This window comes from Pipistrellus hanaki (assembly GCF_964339955.1).
Source record: "Pipistrellus hanaki genome assembly, chromosome: X".
NCBI classification, from domain to species: domain Eukaryota; kingdom Metazoa; phylum Chordata; class Mammalia; order Chiroptera; family Vespertilionidae; genus Pipistrellus; species Pipistrellus hanaki.
Window position 1 is genome coordinate 55,039,612 of NC_140524.1, and position 21,760 is coordinate 55,061,371.

General features: G+C 41.2%; 1 protein-coding gene and 1 long non-coding RNA gene across 4 annotated transcripts in view; both read left to right on the forward strand.

Moving 5' to 3' along the window:
* Positions 1 to 21,760, forward strand: part of LOC311615238 — a 1,780,830-nt gene that overhangs the window by 1,444,307 nt on the left and 314,763 nt on the right. The window lies entirely within an intron of this gene.
* Positions 15,865 to 21,760, forward strand: part of LOC311615174 (protocadherin-11 X-linked) — a 128,186-nt gene continuing 122,290 nt past the window's right edge. For both annotated transcript variants that reach the window (XM_084870443.1, XM_084870444.1), the window contains exon 1: positions 15,865 to 16,206. The gene's annotated coding sequence lies outside the window, so the exon portion shown is untranslated. The remainder of the gene's footprint in view (positions 16,207 to 21,760) is intronic.

The following is a 21,760-nucleotide window of genomic DNA, read 5'->3' on the forward strand; positions in this document are numbered from 1 at the left end:
ATTGATGATGCTGACTTCTCTAAATGCAATCTTTCCAACATGATTGCTATGGATGAAACTGCAGTGTTTATGGGCCAAACATCTTAAACAACAATTGAACAGCAGGGTGCCTCCTTAATGTACATTCCCTCCACTGCTTACTAAAGTGCACGTGTTTCCTGTATTTTGGCAATTTATCTGGATGGCACTAAAATCCCACCTTTAATCATTTCTAAGAGCAAGAAGGAAAAGATTGAACCTGTTTTGGGCATTTTTATTCTTGAAACTGAAAAAGCCTGGGCCACACAAGCAGTTATAAGGAAGTGGGTTGATTTAATGCTGCCGCTTGTTATGCGAGGGATCCAAAGAGGTCTGCTAGTCTGGGATGCAGCCAGCACTCACCGTGCTAAAGACATGAAGACATTTCTTCAAGAAAGAAAAATAGATCAGATACAGATAATGATTCCTGCAGTAATGACAGCCTATCTCCAGACTCTTGATATTGCAATAGACAAGCCATTCAAAGACAATTTGCGCATGGAAATTAATGACTACATTGAAAATAGAATGGAGAGAAATCAGCATGGAAACTTTGTGAAACCTAAACTGCAAGAAGTTGTAACTTGGGTGAAGAATTCATGGGAGAAAATCAATCACTGACAGTTGCATTGCAAATGCACTGCGATCAGGCTACCTTGATAAGAAGTACTCGTTTAAAGACAGTGCTATTGCTAAACATGAGAAATTTGGTCCACTGATTCTGAAAGAAATGGAGTCACAAGAAATTCACCAGGAAATTCAGGAATTGGATTGTTATGATGATGTTCCAGAAGATGATGACATGATTGTCATTGAATAAATGAGTAAATTCTTGATACTGAAGGATTCACAGTTTGTCTGGTTTGTGTTGACAACTGCTGTACTACCATATCATATACAGGTAATAAATTTCCTTTATTTTCATTTAACAATAAATGTGTACCATATTCTTCTTCATGGAAAAATAAGACATCCCCTGAAAATAAGACCTAGCGCATCTTTGGGAGCAAAAATCAATATAAGACACTGTCTTATTTTCGGGGAAACAGGGTAACAAAAGAGTAATATGTAGACTAACCATCACTCCAACACACAAGATCAAAATAGCTGCCCCCATGTGGACACAAGGTGGCCATCACAAGATGGCCAGCAGGGGAGGGCAGTTGGGAGAGACCAGGCCTGCAAGGGAGGGCAGTTGGAGGCAATCAAGCCTGCAGGGGAGGACAGTTAGGGGTAACCAGGCTGGAGGAGGAGGGAAGTTGGGGGCAAACAGCCTGGCAAGGGAGCAGTTAGACATTAATGAGGCTGGCAGGGCAGTGGTTACTTGGTGATCAAGCTGGCAGGCAGAAGTGGTTAGGGGCAATCAGGAAGGCAGGCAGGTGAGCAGTTGGGAGCCAGCAGTCCTGGATTGTTAGAGGGATGTCCAACTGCCCATTTAGGCCTGATCCCACAGGGCAGTTGGACATCCCTCAAAGGGTCCCAGATTGGAGAGAGTGCAGGCCGGGCTGAGGGACACCCCTGCACAAATTTTGTGCACTGGGCCTCTAGTGTGTGTATATATATATATATATATATATATATATATATATATATATATATTAGAGGTCCAGTGTATGAATTAGTGCATGGGTAGGGTCAGGCAAGCCTGGCCAGGGGGAGGAGAAATGGGGAGTTGGTTGGTCTGCCTCCTGGTCTAGGGGACAATTTGCATATAAGTCTTTTATTATATAGGACTAGTGGCTTGGTGCACGAAATTAATGCACAGGAATGGGTGTTCCTCAGCCAGGCCTGCACCCTCTCCAATCTGGGACCCCTCAAAGGATGACCTACTGCCGGTTTACAAGGATGGGGCCTAAACTAGGAGTTGGATATCCCTCTCATAATCTGGGACTGCTGGCTCCTAACCACTCACCTGCCTGCCTGCCTGCCTGCCTGCCTGATTGCCTCTAACCACTTTGCCTGCTGGCCTATTTGCTCCTAACTGTATCCCACCACTAGTCTGCTTGCCCCCAGCTCCCTCTTCCCCTGTCCCTGCTGTCCTGATCACCTCCAACTGGCCCCCACTAACGGTCTGCTCACCCCTACTGGCCCTCCTGCTGGTCTGCTTATCCCCAACTGCCCCACCCTCCAGCAGCCTGATCACCCACAACTGCCTTCCCTTCTTGGCCTCTAACCACCTTTACCTCAGCCCTGCCACCATGGCTTTGTCCAGAAGAACATCTGGAAGGTCTCCTGGATGGTCTCCAAGTCTAATTAGCATATTACCATTTTGTTAGTATAGATAGAGGCCTGGTGCACTGGTGGGGGCCAGCTGGTTTGCCCCCAGGTCAGAGTGGGGGTCCTGCTGGGGTGTCCGGCCAGCCTGGGTGAGGGGCTGATAGATGTTTTCAGGCTGGACACCCCCCTTTCAGGGTAGGGGTTCTGCTGGGGGGCCTGGTCAGCCAGGGTGTGGGGCTGATGGTTGTTTGCAAGCTGGCCAAGCCCCCCAGTGGGGACCCTCACTCCATGGGTGTGTGGCCAGCCTGGGTGAGGGGCTGATGGCTATTTGCAGGCTAGCCATGGCCCCAGTGACCCAAGCTTCCAGCCCCTCCTTTTTTCTTTTTTCAACGCCTCCTTGAGTGGAGGCCAGGGCCGGCTGGAAGCATGTATCTGGGGTTTATTTATCTTCTATAATTAAAACTTTGTAGCCTTGAACAAAGGCCAGGGCCAGCCAGGGAGGGCAGAAAGCTTGGTTTCCTCCTTCGCCAGGAGCAACCCAAGCCTCTTATTGTTTCAGCTCTGTGGCCACCACCATCTTGGTTGGGTTAATTTGCATACTCACTCTGATTGGCTGGTGGGCATAATGGCAGTACGGTCAATTTGCATATTTCTCTTTTATTAAATAGGATATACACCACGTGGCCATATTATTATGCATTCAAAAATCCTAATAATCTGGCCACTCAATGTATTTTAAAGCTGATATCACAAACTTAAAGAAAATGGCATATATGTATTAATGAACTGCTTGACATATCTCTATAATACTTTTTCAACATTTTTTCGCCACATATCATTTGACTGTCTCTTCATATAACAATTATTTTCTAACTAGAGGCCGTTGCAGGAAGATTCCTGCAAGAACAGGGATTCTGGCAGGCTTCTCTCTCCTGCCACAGCCACCTCTCCCACGCCGCCCCCCCCCCCCGTGCTTTCCCTGCCTCATCTGCCCCCAGTCCCCATGCCACTCTTTTCCTCTAGCTGCCACCACCCCTCATTCTCCGCGATTTCCCTCCCACAGCCATCATCCCCCCTCACTCTTTCCCTCTTGCCACCACTGCCCCATGCTTTCCCTTCCACTGCCACCCTGTACTTTTTCGCCATCCCCTGCCTCTGCTGCTGCCCACTGCCACTGCCTGGGCTTTCCCTCCTGCAGCCGCCTTGCTTTCCACTTTCCCTCCTTCTTCCTTCTATGCTGTCTTCAGTTTTCACTCCTCCCTCCCTCAGCATATGCAAAATATCTTCCATCTTTGTTGAGTTAATTTGCATACTCAATCTGATTGGCTGTGGTCATAACGAAGGTATGGTCAATTAGCATTTTTCTCTTTTATTAGTGTAGATATCAGGCCTCAGAGAGACCTATGCTATTGAGGGGCTTAAGCAAAAACTTCATTAACTTCTGTTTATATCAATAATTTGATCACTATGTGGTTGTTCAAATGATCTAAAGCAGTGACAACCTATTTCAAAATATGTATATATATATATATGTATATATATATATATGTATATATATATATCTGTATTTATCCATCTATACTAATAAAAGGGAAAAATGCTAATTGACTGTAACTTTGCTATGCCCACAGCTAATCAGAGCAAGTATGCAAATTAACCCAACAAAGATGGTGGTTAATTTGCATACACGAAGGGAAGACTGAAGACACCATAGAATGAAGAGGGAGGGAAAGTGGAAAGCAAGGCAGCTGCTGGAGGGAAAGCGCGGGCAGCACCTGCGGCCACAGAGGCAGGCAGTGGCAGGCTGCAGCAGAGGCAGGTGCTGTGGTTCAGGTCCGGCAGTGGTGAGCCAGCCACTGATGCTGAGCACAGCTACTGAGGCATGGGTGGCTGCAGGTGTGGCGGGGCAGGTGGGCAGGGCAAGGCAGGCAATGGCAGCAGTGTTGCCGGCTGTGGAGGCAACATTGGGTGGTGGCAATGAGTGGGCACAGAGGGGCTGGTGGGTGGGGCGGAACACCCTGCCCGCCCCGTCCCACACTGCCCCACCCCACCCTGCCCCACCCTGCCTGTCACGGTGGGAGAGGTGGGGGGGGGGGCAAACGAGGTGGCGGTGGTGGGAGGGAAGCCTGCTGGAAGTCTTGCAGGATTCTTCCTGCAATGGGCCCCTATTTTATACATATAATACAAAGCATTAATTTTAATTTTGGAATGTATTTAAAGTCAAAAGACTCCTCAAATAAGCTATGTTATATGGTAGGAGGTGGGGTAAAAAGAGATATTAATTTTCTACAAATAAATTGAGATTACCAATTCCTTCTCCCTGCCTCCTTCAATGAATAGGGGTTATACTTAGCATTATACAACTCACCATCTAGATCTCCAAATTACATGTGAAATGGAAAGACAATTTACAGAATTCACCTTAAAATGTGCTTTGAGCCCAATCATTGGGGCTCAGTAGTTGAACATCAACCTATGAACCAAGAAGTCATGGTTAGATTCACTCTCAGAGCACATGCTTGGTTGTGGGCTCAATTCCCAGTAGTAGGTGGGGTTTGCAGAGGCAGACAATCAGCCAATGAATGTTCTCTCTCTTCACTGATTTTTTTTCTCTTTCCCTTTCTCTCTGAAATCAATAAAAATATATTTTAATGTGCTTTGAATAGTTATTCATTAAGTATTTTTAATTAATGAATAAACTAACAAATTAATAGGTGAATAATACAGATATCCATACCTCCCATTTTCTTTTACCTCCATGACACTTTAGGTGTTGAATGAAGTATAAATCTATTGGTCTATTGAAATATTCAACTACTTTAAAATGTATCAGGTGCTTCATTAGCAATGTTTATGCTCATCATAACTCATTGATTCTTCATAACAATTATTGAGATAATTATATTTCTCAATGAAGAGTAATTAAAACTGGAATATAGAGAGTTAAGTAATTATCAAAAGTTCTACAGCTAGAATGCCATAGAATCACAAATTGAATTCAGGTTTTCTAGACTCTTAAGTAAAATACAGTGTAGTTGATTCTATTTCCTTCATGCTATACTGTAAAAATATCGCCCCCAAAGCCTACTAAATTAAAAGTGTATTCCAGACAAGATCTACATAAAAATGTAGTGTATTTTGACAAAAACAGTTACTATGGGATCCCTTGTTGTTGTATTACAATGTACAGATTTCTTCAATTTATTCCCTTTCATTTCCATATCTATAAATTGCTCTTCCTATGCCTAGTTTTGAAAGGGTGTTTGGTCTATTTTGGGTAGTAGCATGTCAAGGGTAACATGAATATTAATAGCATGACATAGTTATATACAGAAGAAGTAATGTCATCATGATGGAGCAGACAGGTTAGAAGAGCCCAGAGAGGTGCTTTTAAAGCTGCCTAATAGCATATTTCATATTATTTCAAAAGGATTCTCTGGTTGAATAAATTTCTCATACACCCCTGCTGGAGAGTCACCACATATATTTGCATATTAAAGACCCAGAGATCCTACTCTAAATAAAGCTGTTTCCACTCTGGGCAGCTCTCCTACCTTACTCCAACATGTTTCTCTGCTGCCTCCTAAAGGGCCTCAGACACAGCACACATACCATTACTGTCCTTTCATCCTCTGAGTTTTTTTTTTTTTTTTTTTTTTTCCATTGCAGACTACACTGCTGGAACTAGCACCTGGAGAGCTCAAAGTAAAGAGGTTAGAGATTCAAGGACAGGGTTTGAACATTGACTTGTATCTCTCCACAATTGCTAACTGACATCTACCTTTCCTTCTTTCCCAGGTTGCAATATGAAAGGCATTGTGAAGAGAATGACTTCAATTCCTTTTGTGGTATCCCTCCCTTTTTCCCACTCCAATCTCCATAAGAGCATTTTACTCTGCTAGAATATTTGTTGAAATGTTGAAAGTATCAAAGAATAAATTTTAAAAGTGATGGTAGTAAAGTTGAAGGAGGAACTAAAGAAAATAGGTTTAGAAGGAAAAGGACCTGTACTGACTTCCCTTTCTCAGGACCCTAAAGGTTGTCTATTCTTCATACTTCTCCACTCCTTGTCTTCCTCCTTCTTCTTGAGACCCAGTCTAGGTTTCTAGTTCCCACTCATGCCTTGGAGACAAAAAAGACTATCATCTAGTTTTCTCATTTCTTTCCATTCATTATTATTTGAATAGAACTCTAAGTCAAATTAATTTTGTTTATTGGTCTATAATTTATAATTCCTTGGTACGGCAAATCTAATCATATATAACAAAAGACTAATATGCAAATCTATCGAAAGGCAGAATGAACAGTCACTGTGACTTGCACTGACCACCAGGGGGCAGACACACAATATAGGAGCTGCACCCTGGTGGTCAGTATGCACCAAAAAGGGGAGCACTGCTCAGCCAGAAGCCAGGCCCATGGCTGACGAGTGTAACAGCGGTGGCAGGAGCCTCTCCTGCCTTCATAGCAGCACTAAGGATATCCAACTGATAGTTAAGGGGAGCGGGTCTAAGCCATCTATCAGACATCCTTCGAGAGCTCCCAGACTGTGAGAGGGTGCAGGCCAAATTTTGTGCACCGGGCCTCTAATATATATATATATATATATATATATATATATATATATATATATATATATATATGCCTAAGTGACCAAACCACTAAACCACTGGAACAACTGGTCAACCATTCACTATGATGCGCACTGAGCACAAGGGGGCAGATGCTCAATGCAGGAGCTGGCACCTCGTGGTCATTGTGCTCCCACAGCCTATCTGCCATGGCCCCACCCCCAGCCAACCAATCTTTCTCCGCCCCTCTTCCCCCACTTATCCTGCAGGCCAGGGACTGGGTGAGATGACTCCAATTGGCCCTTATCGAGGGCCAGGCTGAGGAACCTTACTTGTTCATGAATTTGTGCACTGGGCCTCTAGTGTAACAATAAAAGTATTGTTTATCTGACAATTTTGCCATTAGACTGCATGTCATGCCATAATTGTTATGTAATGTATGCGAAGCAAGCACTATGTTCAAAGAAAATTTTTATTGATATAATTTTTATGCATTATTAACTCAGAAAGATTTTGAAGACACTAGAATGATACAGAGATAAAAATAAGTTAATTTAGTACAACTGAAAGTAGTATTTAATTCTTCACAAAATGTTAGTTTATGACAATAGGTGACAAATACAATTTAATACTTACAGTATAAGTACATAATTCTTGAGATCCTTAACTAACTTTAAAGATAGAAATTTCATTATTATTGTCACTTATTGATATACTAGAGGCCTGGTGCACAAAATTCATGCATGAGGGGGTTCCCTCAGCCTGGCCTTCACTCTCTCCAGGAGCCCTCAGGGGATTCTAACTGCTTGTCAGACATCCCTCTCATAATCTGGGACTGCTGGCTCTGAACCACTTATCTGCCTGCCTGCCTTCCTGATTGCCCCTAACCCCTCTGCTTTCCTGCCTGATTGCCCCTAGCCACCTCTGTGTTGGCACTCACTACCATGACTTTGTCTGGAAGGAGGACCAGGAAACCAGAAATGTCTGGTCAACCCAGCCTAATTAGCATATTACCCTTTTATTAGTATAAACTAGTAGCCTATTGCAGGAAGATTCCTGCAATAGGGCTTCCTGCTGCAGTTGCTGCCCCGCCTGCTTTCCTCCCTTCTCCCGGCCCTCCTTGCTTCTCGGCAGCTTTGCTCCTTCTGCAGGCTTGGCTTCTTTCTATGCTGAATTGATATGCAAATTAACTGCCATCTTGGTTTGCTTGAATTGCATAATCAACCTGATTGGCTGGTGGGCGTGGCTTGTATAGCAGAGTGATAATTAATTTGCATATTACTCTATTATTAGGTTAGATATTTCAAAGTTACTACACAATCTTGTAAATGTGTTTTTAAAACATTTTTTTTTTCAGAAATCCAGCCATGTTCCCTACCTCAACTGATGCTTGTAAAAAAGGGACAATTTTAATAATTCATGGAACTTTTGGAAACCCCTATCATTTAACAAGTTTCTGATAAAGTTAATTTACATTTTCTGATACTTTACTTGTAATTTTTCTCTAATTGTAATATCCCTATGGTTATTTTTTGGAGAATACTTAATAACCAATGAGAGTGGAAGTGGGGGTGGTATCTGATTCAGTTGCACTGTTCAAGAATTATAAGCATCTTTGAATAAGACATTATTACTGATTTTTATAAATTGCAAAAAGCTTACCAACATAGTCTACACACTTTGACACCTTCCATAGAATAAATGTCCAAGAATATAAACCTAAAATGTGTGATTAGAGTTATAAGTTACTTTGGTATTTATAGGACAGTTCTAAGAAAGTTGTATGTTGGGATCATGACCCTCAGTCAGGTAGGTAATATTTCACTGTCAATGAGCCTAGGACACAAGGGAAGTGGATTGGTGAAAACTAGGCAGGGTGTCAATGCTCCATTTGAGTATCAGAGCCTGCAGGCTGGTACTAGCAGTGGGTACTAAAGTGTTACTCAGATAACTGAGGCACATGACTAATTGTATAAACTGGACTACTTAAGATTGGACTTGAAAAAAATTGAATTTTTAAAATTTACCACAATAATACTAAATCCTGAGTATGAAAAGACACTGAATTTGAAAACCAATCAGTTGACAAGGTGGAGAGTTTTTGAAAGATTCTTTGGTATGATGGGATTAAGTTCAGTCCAGAGAAGCTCCTTTAGTGCTTTGAGCTCCAGCAACAGATTTAGAGAAGAGGAAGCCTAGTAATAGCAACATTCATAGAGGAAGAAATCCAGAAACAATATTTTATTTTCATTGCCAATTTTATGTTACATTTTTACCTTTAAAGGAAAATCCTTCTAAGCTCCAAATCTTTTCCTTCCCTATGTAGCTTGTCAAAAAGATAACCACAATAGAAACAATAATGTGCCAAACTGCATCTGTGGTTTCAATTTATCTAGAAGTTAGTCAAGAAAAAACAATTGATTGAGGAATTCAAGACACCTTTTGTTGTTGTTGTTTTTCTTGAAAGTAAAATGTATCACCTTATGTGAAAGGAAATTTAAAAGGAATAGTTGAGACTGTCTGCCTTTTGGCAACTGAGAAGAATTCTTAGTTTTTATATTTTACCCAAAGACAGAAACTGACACTTAAGTTTCAATAATGATGAAATAAATACTATTCAATTTTAAAAGACAACAGAAACCTTGTATTGATTATCTTAATGTATATCTAATAATTTGAAATCAGATGTCTATAGTAAATCAGTCAATGAAAAATGGATCAAAGTATCCATTCATTAAACACAATGTTGACTAAACCACAGCATGGTTGTTGTTGTTTGTTTAACTATAGCAATTGATATCTTATTTTGTCACATTTCAGTGAAATGCACAGTATACTTATAATCATAAATCAGAAAATGTAACTGATTTTCACAAACATTATAAAGTTGAATCTACTTAGCTCACAGTCATATTTATAATAGAAATAAAGAGGCTTAAAAAGTAAAAGAAGGCTCAGTGTAACGTAGGATTAGCCCAAGAATCTTCAAAAATGTGTTTTTGCTTGGCTGGTATTGCCCAGTATTTGAGCGTCAACCTATGAATCAGGAGGTCTATGTTCAATTCCCAATCTGGGCACATGCCCAGGCTGCAGGCTTCATTCCCAGTTAGGGGGTGTTCAGGGGGTAGCTGGTCGATGTTCCTCTCTCTCATCTATGTTTCTATCTATCTCTCCCTCTCCCTTCCTTTCTCTGAAATAAATAAAAACATATTTTCAAATGTATGTTTTTATCAGTTTCAATACATTGCTTTGTAAAAAAATTATGTGATTGTTTTCATATGTGTGTTCAATTTCTTAAATTTAAAGCAATAGTTGACACATATTTCCTAAAGAGATGACCACATAGAAGTTTTGGTAGTATGGGAAAAAAAATTTAATCTCAACTTTGAAAGAATCAAGAAAAAAAATATTCTGTTTTCCTCAGCAAACAAAACCTTTTTGAATCTTTCACCTCACAGGCAACATCTGGAGAATTCAAACTAAAGCCTGTCCTAAAGAAACAAGAAGTCTAGAGACTAATAATACCATTCTGATCCTTCTACACTTTAAAAAGCATAATAACATTCTCTTCTCCCATGCTTCCATCACACTACAGGCAATAACACAGAGGTGAAAAGCCTCATCCAGTACAACTTGCAACTACTCATCAGTAGAAAAATGAGAGTACAGTAGAGGAAACTCATTCTTTATTAGGAAACAGCAACACTGAAGACACCACATACCTTTACTCATTTATTTGCATTAATGAGAGCTCAGTGCTTCAGCAAAGTTCACCACACAAGATTATGATTCTCAGGTTTCTATGAGAAAAATTTAGCTGCAGTTTCTTTTTACTGCATGTATATAGCTATTCAAACCCAGAGAGAGAAAGAAAGAGAGAGAGGCTTATATGGCATGATTAGCAAATAATTGTCCCATCCCTACTTAATTAATCTGTTCTTCATTGAAAGCCCTTTCTTAGGTATTTTTATATCTCATCCTCACCTCCTTGGGCTTCTCAGATCAGGAAACCATTTCAAACTTTTTCCAATTATTTTCCCAAGTACTATAGCAAACTTCTAATATTTTATTATTTTGGCAATGCTGTAAAGTCAGTCCCAGGAAGGAAAACAAACAAATAAACAAACAAAAAATACCATTGCAGGTCAAGTCTTGGAGAGAATTAATAAATGTTAGTTTCATTCCAGAGATATGTCCTTTTCAAATTCTTATAATCTTTAGTGGTGGAGCTAGGGAAGGGTGTTAGAAGACTTTATTTTAAGCTCTCATTAATAGTACCCTCTAGTGTCTTTAGTTGAATTATGCAATTTCTCATCAGCTAGGTAAAGTGTTTCTGCAGTTAAACTACTGAAGACACACAGCTCTGTAACTACCAGGCTTTCTCTGTTTTCTGTATTTTTAGCTTCTACAGAAAGTCATGTGTCTCTGTGTACTTAGCACCAGTTGCAGCCTTATTTTCTTTTGTGATTCGAATGCCTCAACATTAGAACTGTCTACCAGTTATATGTAAAAGTTTATGTACAAATTATGAATAGCAAAAATGCTTGGAATTGAGGAAGTACTTTTAACTCTTCAAAGCACTAGCATACCCATCATTTTTGTATGTCACAATAATGCCCCTTCTCACACCACCATGTATGTATATTTTTTGGTTTTAGAAAGAGAAGTAAAATAATTTCACTTGGTATGAAGAAAATTAATTCTTAACAAAAGCTTTATTTTTTAAGTAGTCCCTAACCCATTAGGATTTAAGTTGTTGTTTTAAATTTTATTTAACATATTTATTTTCTAACCTTTTGATTAATGTCAGACAGTATACTAAGCATTTTAGGTACATTATCTTATTTAAATATCACTATAATAATTTGAGGTGAATAAGGCTATTATACCCATTCTTTGATAAGGAAACTGAAGCTTTTTAGAATAGCTCTGTGCAAAAAGTATAATTCAAGTCACATATGCAATTTAAAATTGTCTAATAGCCACATTAGAATTATTGAAAACAAATAGGTGAAATTATTCTAAAAATACATTATGTTGTCAAAATATTATCATTTCTTCATGCAATTTAGAAAATATTAATGATATACTTTACAAATTTGTGTATGTGCATGTGCTAATTCTTCAAAATAAGGCATGTATTTTATACTCAGCACATCTCAATATGAGTTAGTTAGATTTCAATTGATCAATAGCCACAGGTGGTGAGTGACTATCTTATTATACAGTATAGATCCGGAGGTTAACTTGCCCACTGCCACACAGCCAGAAATGCCAGAGCTATAATTCCAAATCTGGCCTAAAACCAAAGCACTTTTCCTAACCACTAGGGGATCACTGCTTCCTACTAAGTGCAATTGCTGCTGATGGTTAATATTAAATAAAAAGTATCATAGAAAATGCAATTTACCAGTATTACAGTTTTGTGCCCACACACCCACCTACTTTTTCAATAACAATAATGATTTATAGATTGCAACATTTATATGCAAAGTACAGCGGAAATGAATTTAATGCAAAATAACTGCCATATGACACAAAAATACACATTCTCATATATCTGCATGACAGACAGAGAAGGCAAATCACAATCTGATAACAGACTGCTTAAATAAGGGGTGTTTCAATGCAAGGACAATTGAAATTTTAGAATATTTTATTGTCTTAATTTATCTCTTATCAAGGGCACTTTTCCAGTGAAGTGAAGATGTACATAGATAGAAGCTACCAATGCACACCTCTTTGAGTCTTCTTTTAATAGGCCTCCAGGGATGATCAACCTTTTTTCAGATAAACATGTTAGTTCTCAGTTTTAATCAATTCTTACTGGCCTGAGAAACATCCTTACTTAAAGTATTTTAAATCTTTTATAGATCAATTCTACAATTATATAATGGTTTCATAGTTTAGTCCTCACAGAATAGACATATTTCCATGTTTGTAGGGTAGACATCACCATAATTTTCCTTTGCTGGAATATTGAACAAACAAAATGCAATCAATACCACAGTTCCTTCATCGCATTTCCTCCCAAAAATAAATTCCTAAAGTTCCCTTTTAACTTTTGAGAGCTTTTGTTAATTATAAGGTATTTGATATAATGTAAATTCTGAAAATTTGTAAGTAACCATACAATCTGAGGACCATGTGCTAAGGATCAGCACAATTTCTAAACTATATACTTTACAGCTATGTTACCTTACAGATGTTTTACCTAGTTTCTGTGAATCTCAATTTTCTCATTTGTTTAAAAAATTGAAGCTAATATTAGCCATCTCATAGAATGACTTTGAAGATTAACAGGACAATGTATATAATGCACATGGTGCATGAAAGGCAAGAAGTATGTCTCTCAGTAAGCAGAATATAGTTCTCATTAGTCCTTTTAGAGTTAGAACACCTAGAGGAGAGTTTTATCAGGTGTCCTAGCTTTTGATTATTCCATTGCTCATTGGTGCCACCATCAGACAGAACAGAGGAAAAGAGAAAATGAGAAAACATTTTTCTCTCATTATTTTCAGTTATGTGTTTCTGTCAGTCTTACCAATAAACTGAATTTTTCAGATAATTTTCTGGGTTACTTAGTTCAAGTAGTAGTCTCCTTGGTCTGTAAGTAATGTTTCTGTTCTACAAATATTTTCTACTGGACTATATTCACTTAAAATAAAATGTTGTGCTATATGTTGTAGAGAAGAATTCTGATCACCTGTAAAGGTAGCTGAATTTAGAATCTATACAATCTGAATGGAATTCCAGAGTCTGTTACTCTCCATTTCCATGGCCTTGTGCAAATCACCTGTCTTGTGTGAGCTTCAGTTTCGGGAATTGTAAAAGATGGATAATAATATTAACCACATGAGTCCATCATGATGGTAACTTTAAATACTTCCTAACAGTCATTGAATAATTATCTCCCCCTGCCTTGGGTTTAGATGGAAATCTTAAGAAATTAATTAATTGGGGATGTTATTAATGACTTGATTATTAGTGCTCAAGATTGCCTCCATGGCATTGTTTTGCCACACTGTCCTGGATCAGTCAGTGATTTTATTTTCTTTGAGTTCCTGCCATACCCTATGACAGAGTTTCATTCAGCAGTGCAACCCCTGAGAGTCAGAGCTGTAAATAATTTGACAGTTTCTGATTTCATCTCCAAGACATTTCCTAGCTCCCAGGAAGAAGACAATGCATATGCTGGATTCAGTGAATAATGGAGACAGAGTTACAAGAGGAGTAAAATGCAATAGTAAATACGTCTTTGTGTTCTCTTTCATGAAGGCCGTGCTGAAAGGCAGGCTAATGTCACTGTTGCTCTCAGAAGTGGCTTTAGGTGGGAAAAGAAAGACAGATAGGTAAAGAGAGAAAATGAAACAAAAGAAAATAAAAGGAAAAGTGATGTGAGGATTATTTGAACCAAGATTTTAACCTTTCAAAATAATAGGAATTGAAAAGATGGCACTTATGAAGATGGAGAGGGAATACTGAAACAATAAGATTTGCCCTTCAATAATAATAATAATAATAATAATAACAATAATCCAATGAATAATTTATTGGAGAAAACCAATTCATGCTAAGTGGCATTTTTTTTCTTTCTTGGTGTTCTATCCCTGTGCAAGTTTATCCCCCCTTCCATTTAGCAGAAAAAAATAAAAATTAATATTGGCACCCCAAAACATCATCTATTTTTTCTCCTTTAGTCCTTATTTCAGTCTCCTTTCAAAAACAAAACAGAGTACAAGAAAGAAGTTTTTGTTTTTGTTTTTATCCTGTGGGTTAAGCACAGAAAATGTAATTTCCCCTAAAGCCCTGTACCTTTCTGGAGAGGAATTTAGAGAATTAACCTAGTTCATTTTCTGGCCGCTGAGTAAATTTAAGGACTTGCACCTTGGGGAAAGAATAAAAGTGGACAAAGTCAGAAGGTTTTAGTTGTCCTTGCTTTTTGCATTTAATCCCATGATAGGGACAGGGGAATTACCCCTGCTTCTAGTTTACCCACCACCCATCCAAGCCATAAACCAGGCACATTGCCCTTAGTTGCTTCAGTGGCCTTTTGAGACCAGGCCCCCTGATGTCCCTGGGCCTCACCAACTAGGCAGGTGGAGCATGTGGCAAGCACTAGTTTTGCTGCTCTGGGCTAGGTTCCTGCCTCCTGCATCCTTTCCTACCTTAGAAATGCGCTGTCTGCACCAGCGAAGCAGCTGGATCCACTAAAGCAGTTCAAGCTACCGACCTGCTTAAGGCTCTCTCCTGCAGCCAAATGCTAGCTAGATCTCCCTCTCACCAAACTCCCCGCCATCCTAGGACTATGAATCTGAAAGCCAAGCGAGGTACCAGACCTGGCTAACAGTTGAGTACAATATATGCAGCAAACACAGTCTCAATGCTCTGACAACAGCTTTGCTGAGCTCCTGCCCTGACTTTCACTAGTCTGCCTTAAGTATCCTTTGTACAAGAAAATGGAGCTCCTGGATGTTCATTCTCTAGCTGGAGTCAGGGTGGTTGGCGGGATCACAAGAAAAGCACATATAATAAGAAAAATAAAACTTCTGTAAGATAATGTGAGTGAGTTAAACTTAACGGGGAGCCTAAGAGAGCGATCAGGGGAGGACCGAGCAGAACAAGCATACCCTCGCTTTTGCTTGGCAAAAGGGACATCCCGAAAGCCACACGTTTCCCCAGTAGCGGGTCCCTCACCAAATGTGCCGCCAGCAAGCATTCTGCCTGCCCTCTTCACAAGCAAGGAACTGTAACTTCCTCAGCTTACCTCCATCTCGCCCCCGCCCTTCTCCCCGGTTCCCCGTCAGCCAGGAGGGGCCTCCCCCGGAGCAGTGGGGGATGTGGGGTGCAGGGAGTGGGGATCAGAGGGGGGTACCCAGCAGTTGGTGCTGCGCCATCCCCTCCCAGCAGGCAGCCCAGGCACTGACTGGTTCACTTCTTTCCCCCACCCTCCACCTCCGCGCTCCACTCGCTCATCTCCTTTCCTTCCCCCCTTCTCCCCCTCTATCTAGTCCCTCCCACTCGCCATTGAAAAGGGCTGGCTCTGCACTGGCTCCTTGCAGTCGGTGAACTGTCTAGGCAGGAGGAGCTGTAAGTCTGAGCTGCACTGCACGTAGCGGCCCGTGCGCGCGCGCGCGCGCGCGCAGCAAAGCAGAAAGAAAGCTGAACAGAGTGCGCTGAGTGTCAGTGTTAGAGGCGACACCAGAGACACAGGCAGCCCAGGCAATCCGGGAGGCCCAAACAACCTCAAAAGCAACCTCTACAACTGCTCCACGGACTGTGAGCTGTGGCGGTAGAGCCCGCTTCGGTAACCGCAGTCTCCCTGGAGAAGGCGCAAGCCTTTTCTCTCTTTTTTCTTCTTCTTCCCACTTCATTCTACTACAGAGGCTACAATCACAGGGTGAGTATTGGATCGGGTGTAGAACAGATTGCGGCTTGTGAGGCGGGAGTCCTGTACTTAGTTCTTGGAGGCTTCCTGCTGCCTGCATCTGGGGTCTTGACTATAACCACTGAGTGGTTTCAAGGCGCTTCTGGTAGTTCTCCCTTCCCCCTCCACCATCTCATTCCTGGAGGTAAGAGAAAGAGCAAACCTCGGAAATGAGCGCAGACAGAATAGATTTTTGGCATTACCACCCTTTGACTTGGGTTATTACTTTGCGAAAACTCTCCCTTCTCTCAGAAAAGTATACGCGTATGAATTTCCCCTACATTGGCCGTGCAAAAAGGTATTGGACTTTAAGGCATACAGCCAGATTCAGTAAGGCTAAGACAAACTCTAAAATTGGAGCAGGTGCTAAGAAAAGATCACATCCTCCTCGGACTAGCCTGGCAGAATGGTCAGAGCTAAGGGGCAATGCCCTGAGCCTAGCGCCCGCCTCAGACCTCAAGCAGCTGAATCCCTCTGTGCTATCCTCTCTGGGGGCTTGGGGTTTGGATCTTTGCCAGGCTGCTTCTAATCCTTGGCGACCGGGCCCCTGTCATAGAGCCTTGGAGAGCACATTGTGCCAAGAAGTGAGCCTTGTCCCCAGGGCCCTTCTGCTTGGCCTTAGCCTCCTGGCCCTTCCTTCCCGCCCTACTTACTGGACTCTGCTCAGCCAGCACCTGCTGGATGTGGAGGTGGTAGGTGTGAGAAATTCTGCTTAGTTTTTATAAAAAGGAACTCCTTACCATGGGTAACTGGGGGAAAAAAGCACCCTTTTCGCATTGACAAAAATATACTTTCTAAGGGCATTGTGGAACGTACGAGGGTTCCTCTTTCTCTAAAGAATTTACTTTTAATCCTTTTGCCATAAATGCCTACCTATCCCATAAGTGAATGGCATTTGCTGACAGACCTGAAATACAGTTCATCTCCACAAAGGAATTATTTTTTAAAGCGTGTAGCCATAAAACGGCCACCTATCTGGAAGAGTGGTCTCTGAATGCGCCCTCGGAAAAGGTGACTTTTTAAAAGCACATAGCGAATGGGTCCTTTTCTTTAGAATTTAGAAGATCAGAGCAGCAGTCAGTCTGCTCTTAGCTGGAAACAAGGCTTGCATAAAAGTGCTTATCTGAAACTTGTCTTCCTACCCTAACAAAACGAAAGAAAGAGAGAGAGAGAGAGAGAGAGAGAGAGAGAGAGAGAGAGAGAGAGAGAAGAAAACAAACACGGAGGCGAGGAGGGGTGCACTTTCCTAAAGTGTGTAGTTGGAACCACTTGCTTTCCTCCCCCAGGAAAGAATTTTAGAGCTCAACTGGAAATGACCTTTTGGCTTCCAGAATAAATTATTTCGCGCTGGCTACTTTGGCCGCCTTTTTGGTTTTCGGTGAGGGGTGCGGGGGTGCTGGGATGCTTGTGTGGAGGGCCTGTGAGCACGCATCTGCAGGCAGCCCCCTGAGGCTGGTGCCCTTCCGAAATAGGGCTGGGAATCAAAACTTGAGCCACTGCAGCACACACCCACAAAGCAAGGATCTGAGGGCAAAGGGGACTAAGACAAAATAATACAGAAAATTAAAAAGAAAGAACAAAACCAAAGCAAGTTCTTGTGTGGGAACATCCCAAGATGGGATTTTAAACCTCGCGTAGGACCTGTTTATATAAGCAGGAAAGTGTGGGGAAGAAAGTGCTTAACATCTGGATAGGCAGGAAGGGGGCAGGAAATTTGGGGAGGGGTGATGGTGTTAAAGAGCCGCTTGCATACTCTTAGCGCTGCAACAAGGAAACAACCGGAGGAGCTGCTGAGAAGAATTTTAAACACTGAGCACAACACCTGAGAAGGTAGCATCTCTTTAGTCCTAAAGCTACTGGCTCCTCTCCCATAAAAGGTTAAAACAGGTGTGACTCAAAAAAGATACTTGCCTGTACCTTATGAACTTGGTACAAACTAGATGGAATTCCACTCTCAATCTTGTTTGAAATAAACTCCCACAATCACGGGCGGAATATTAGCCTCACAGCTGCCCTTTGGGGAAGAAGGTGTGTGTGTGTGTGTGTGTATGTGTGTGTGTGTGTGTGTGTGTGTGTGTGTGTGTTCGCTCGCGCCCCTAGTGGTGTATGTTGGGGGAACATTTGAAAGCAAGTCTAAGTAATAGTATTTGTACTTGTTTCCATGTTTTCCCCTTTCTTGTCTTTGTCTGGTTCCTCCGAGGAAGAGCAGACGGTGTGTGGGCGGTTTTGACGAATGAGCTCGGATGTACCCGCTAAGATCTAAAGATTCCTTTCTCCCTCTGCTAAATTAAGAATTGTTCTGCATAGCTAGCGCAGTCTGAGTCCTGCTGCCTCTGCCACCGCGCTGTGGTTGCCCTAGCGGCAAAGCAGCACCCAGGAGCGAGGCACCAGAACCCAGTTCTCTAGTTTCTTTTACACGGTCAGCCCCTCCTTCAGGGAATGATGTCAGCCCCTGAGAGGCTTTTCGGGCTAAGGGGAGGAGGTGGAGTGGTTATCCCAGGCTCGCTCCCTGTGCGCAGCCGCCCTTGCTGCCTTTCGCCTTCTTCCAGCGCTTGCACCCTCCGCCCCCCTTGCAGTTCCTTGGCCTCCCTGGAGGCGCGCTATCGCTCTGGAGCTGGGGAAGCCACTTAGGGTCAGGCCATCACTGGTTTTGAACCTGGACATCAAGCACAGATTCAGGTCTTCCCAAACCCCTTTCCTCCTTTTCTCCGCCCCCGTTTTCTTCCCTTTTTATCTTGCCCTTTCACTATTCACTATGAATTTACTTAGTGTCATTTTAGAGGGCAAATTAGTCAGATGAAATAATAGTTACCAGTATTAAATTTCCGTTGTTTTCTCTACTCCCCTGGTGATAAGGAAGGACAATGTGAAGACTGGCGTTTTAAAAATCTCTTGGCAGCCACTTTGCTTGAAACAGAAAGCTCCCTAGAAGCCAGAGATGGTGCTGTGGGGGATGGGATCAGTTGAAGGAGTTTTCTCAGTGTGAGTAGTCCCCTTAGAAGGGACTTAAAATTGGGAGTTTCAGAAAAAAAGATTCTGGGATCTGCTTCGGCAGGGGAGCACCGTGCCCTTTACTGTAAGGTTGCGCAGTCCCTCCTAGAGTTGCGTGCCAAATTGGGGAAAATTCAGAAATGGGATTTTACAAAATCAAAGCCTCCTTTAGCTTCCCTTCTAAGTTTGCTCTACGTGTTTTAAGGAACAACCCCTACGCTAATTCATTGCCCTGATTGCGGAGGATTTTTTTTTTTTTTTTTTTAGCTCTGGGAGAAGGACCAGTTGGAGGTTTTACAAGGGCTAGAGGAAGGGGTTGGAGGAAGGACTTGTGGAGGCAACTGGGCCTCCGAACTGAACTGACTGACTTTCCTAAGGAAATAACATTCAGAGGAAATTGCAATGAACTGCTTCCCTATTGTGTTTTGATTTGGAGGCAGGAGGAGGATTTGAGGAAAAGGGAGCTGGAGTAAAGAATTCTTCCGATTTGTAAATCTAGGGTTTTATTTTCTTCTCTTTGATGGAAGGAAGCAAAGGCAGCAAGCATCAAGTTGCTATGCATTTGAATTATAGGAATGGGGAAGAAACGCAAACCACATCCATTTTCTAGAGTTTAATCATTTGAAAGGGTTGAAATAAGTCCCTTTTTATTTTAATCACCAGACTGAGATTCTGATGGACCCCCAAGTAATGGTGCCCTAGCAGAACAGATTGCAGGTTTCATATTAAAAACTTTGTGTTTTGTTTTGTTTGTTTTTTTGTTTGTTTGCAAGGTAGAAATTCCTGATACCTTACAGACTGGCGTTTTAAAAATCTCTTGGCAGGAAGAAATTTAGTAAAAGATTTAGAAAGCAGAACATTTTCCTTCTCTCTATGCAAACAGTCCACAACAGCCTTTAGCCAGGATTTATAAGGTTCTTGGGGAAAGGGAGGCACACTGACAAGACTTTATATGAACCACTGAATTTAAGCTGCATTCATGAAATAGGGTATGGCTGCCAGGATTTCTTATTAGTGGGAAGGAAGAGTATTCAGAGGCTGACAATTTGAAACCATTTTCTCCAACCTTCAATACTTTAAAGGTGTCATCCATTTACTCACCAAAGAGAATTCTCAAATACTTAGGCACCTACTGTGCCAGACAATGTGCTAGGCTCCAGGAATACAAAAGAGAATATAAAACATGGCTTGGGCCTCTGTGAGCCAGGAGACTTACAAATTCATGATACAGTGTATAAGAGGTCTTAATGAGCATAATGTAGGGAGGAATTAATTTGTGCTAAGAGGATGAGAAAAGATTCATAAAGAAGAGGTGTGTCTTGGGCTTTGAAAAATAGGCATCCCTAGGTCATGGCTAGCCGGGAAGTAGATCTGGAAGAGCCTGACACAATTAAGTAAGGAAAAGTGTTGTGGGGGGAGGCCTGATCCCACTATGGAGTTTAGCGGTATGTGTTAATTTAGTGGACATAGGCCGCCTGTGAAATTTTTTTCAAGCAGATATCTTAAAAGTAACAATAAAATAAGGTGAGAAAATTTGGCAGTTGGTGGCACACAACATAAAAACATGTGTTGTTGCTTATCTTTAAGTGAATATTTGAATAAACTAATCCATTGCAATTGAGAGTGGCAGCTAATATGGTAAGTTAAAAAGATACTGTAACATCCAGAAAAAAGGACAAATGATTAAAGAGGGCCTAAAGTAAATCAGTAGAATTAAGAAAGAAAAGAATACTATTCTGGGGGAAGAAATTTTATTTTAGTCATAATCATTAACTCATTATACTCTACTCATCTCACTTTCCCCATTCAGCCTGCAAATTCCCAATCTTCTACCATCAGAGTAAAAGCTTCAGTCACTTGCAAGCATACTTATCTCCACTGCACTCCATTTTCCACACACCTCCCTGAATCATCTCTATGTCCTATATCATCTCCCCACCCTTATCCACTTCAGCTCTCTGTGCCAACTATTAGAGGCCCTTAATCTTGGCTTTTTTCTTACCTTACACACTAGCAAATCACCTCTATTTTTATTGTTTTTCCTCTTTTGACAGTCTTCTCTCCCTGCTTCTTCTTTGCATTACCAATGTCGGTAATTTTTCCACTCATTTTCATTTTATTTCATACTTTTCAATAACCATCTTGGACTATCACATCTTCAGTAACCTCAAAGAAGCCAAAAAACAAATAAAACAATATAGAATAAAACAAAACAATCAAGAACTGATGAACCTCTATTAATTCAAACTCATTTACAGATTTGTCATACAAGGTTTTATAGTGGAATTTCTCAGATTTGTTATATTTTATTGAGCCTGCAAATGTCTGTTTTTCTTCATATATAACTTAGGATTTAAATACTGTATTTCAGGGAATATTTCCAACACTCCTGAATCTGTTTCTCTGCACCCCATTCTTCCTGGTATATCTTCTTTTTTTTTTTTAAGAAGTGTTTTTTTTGTTTTGTTTTGTTTTGTTTTTTAATATATTTTATTGATTTTGTACAGAGAGGAAGGGAGAGAGATAGAGAGTTAGA